Raw genomic sequence first — 2,534 nt, 5'->3', positions numbered from 1 at the left:
AATCTGTGTACAACCAAAAAGTTGGAGGGTTACATACACTTCATGTTAAGCACAAACCCAATTAAAGCTTGCTCTAGGCCGGGTGTGATGGCTCATGCCTGTAATCCTAGCACTCTGGGAGGCCGAGGTGGGAGGATCACTTAAGGTCAGGAGTTTGACACCAGCCTGAGCAAGAGCGAGACCCATCTCTACTAAAATAGAAAAAATTAGCCAGGCATGGTGGCACATGCCTGTAGTCCCAGCTACTAGGGAGGCTGGGGCAGGAGGATCGCTTGAGCCCAGGAGTGGGAAGTTGCTGTGAGCTAGGCTGATGCCATGGCACTCTAGCCCAGGCAACAGAGCGAGACTCTGTTCAAAAAGAAAAAAAAAATCTTGCTCTATTTATGATAGTATCTTTATGATCTGACCCAAGAAAATAAGATAACAGAATAAACCCACACAACTATTCCTTGGGTCAAAAAGGTGGATCCTTCTCGTGACCTTAACACATTAATGCACATGGGAACTTGAAGGTAGAGTTTACACTCAATGGAGGACTGACGCTTGGTGGTGATTATTGCTGCAGTCTGATAATGGCTACTCCCACAGCCACAATGGAATTTCCACTAAAGAGCTAACCAGATAGAAACAAGGATTTGTGTAGGGAAATCTTCAAAATGTATCTTAGTAACCTCTATAATACTGCTTCTTAACCATCCTCCTGGCAATACCTCCTGGCAATACAGTTGGAGAAGGACACTCATAGATGAATTCTTTAGAATGGGAAAAAAAGGTGTCAAAGTTATCTTTTCCTCTTTCTACAAACAAATTACATCTGCGCTACCTTCCATGGTCCTCTGCATTAGAAATCAAAATGGCCTCTGTACTAGGTTGGTAATACATGTAAGAGCTCTACCTTTTATCATCTCTTCTATTACCAGCACATCCATAAACTGGGTACTCTGTAGCAGCTTTTTAAAAATTTGAAACTATTAAGGGGGTACAAATGTTTTTGTTATATGGATGCACTGTATAATGCTAAAGTCAGGGCTTTTAGTGTGCCTGTCACAGAGTAGTGTTCATTGTACCCAACAGGTAAGTGTTTATCCCTCACCCCTGTCCCACCTGCTTCCCTTCTTGGTTTCCAATGTCGTTTACATCTCTTTGTGCCCATGTGTACCCACCGTTTAGCTCCCACTTATTGCTGAGAACCATGTGGTGTTTGTTTTCCATTCCTGAGATACTTCATTTAGGATAGTGGTCTCTAGTTCCACCCAAGTGCAGCAGCTTTTTCTGAATGAGAAAGCATGGTAGTTCTTTACTTTCTTTATCCACTAAAAGGGCTTCATTTAAAGTTGATGGCAACAAGAAATTAAATCTGGCCTCCTGAGTTTAGGACAGAGGTTTCAAATTGGTGGCCTGTATAGGTCAAGTTTAGTCTGCAGATGTGTTTTATTTGGCCCACACAGCACTCTGAAAATCATGACCACTTACGTCAAATCTACATTTCCAGGTTCCAAGAGGGAATCACCAAGTCCATAATCCTGCATGACAAAAACTGCCTGGAATTTACCACAATTGTCCCTTTCAAAAAGCCCCCCAATCCCTTATCCCTGTGATACATTTCGCTCATTTACAGTATTACCAGACGGCTATGGGTACCTGAGAGTGAGCTTTTCTTTGGAGTCTAAGAAAAGAACATCGAGGAGAGATTGACACAGATCCCCAAGGTAGGGAGGATACCTGTAAATAATTGACCATAAAAAATAAAGAAAACATCTACATAAATAATAATATCTTTGTTATGTATCTAATACATTTTTTACTCAAGAACACAACAAATTATAACTACTAGCAAATTAACAGCTTAATATGTTCAGTAGTGCTATGCTGTTTTTCTCTGAGAACGAATGGAAGAAATTTATGAGCTTCCTATGAAATGGACAAAGTTCAAAGTTCAAAAAAATAACCAAGGCCTCTATTTTGGTTTTTAACTTAACCTATGCTTTAGGAATCCTACAGAATTCCAGGCACCTAAAAAGTAACAATTTTTCATCTTTTAAAGTTAAAAAAGTGATTGATTTAATGTTCATTTCTTATTACTCCAGGATTTAGGAAAAGTCCTAAATGTTAAGCAATTTTTTCATTAGATTAAATGTCTGTTTCAGAAAATCTCTAAGCATTTTCAAATGAAAAAAAATAATGGAAATTCATTTTGATAAATGCTTGACTATAATAATTTAAACAAAAATGTAACTAGTACAATTAAATCTTTGAGGCCCTGGAAGAAACATTTTCCTTTCTTCCACTGGTACGGTAGAAAAAATACCTAATTTGAAGTCAGAGAACCTTAGTTCATCATGCCCTTGCTATGTGACTGCCACATGAAGGGCAAGAGAAAAAAAGAGGGAAGGAAAGACATATTCTAGACAAGACCAAATAGAACACATAAACAGGCTAGGTGCGGTGGCTCACGCCTGTAATCCTAGCACTCTGGGAGGCCGAGGCGGGTGGATCGCTCAAGGTCAGGAGTTCGAGACCAGCCTGAGCAAGAG

This window comes from Propithecus coquereli, unplaced genomic scaffold (assembly GCF_000956105.1).
Source record: "Propithecus coquereli isolate 6110/MARCELLA unplaced genomic scaffold, Pcoq_1.0 Scaffold305, whole genome shotgun sequence".
Lineage (NCBI taxonomy): Eukaryota > Metazoa > Chordata > Mammalia > Primates > Indriidae > Propithecus > Propithecus coquereli.
Note: the sequence above shows the minus strand (reverse complement) of the source record.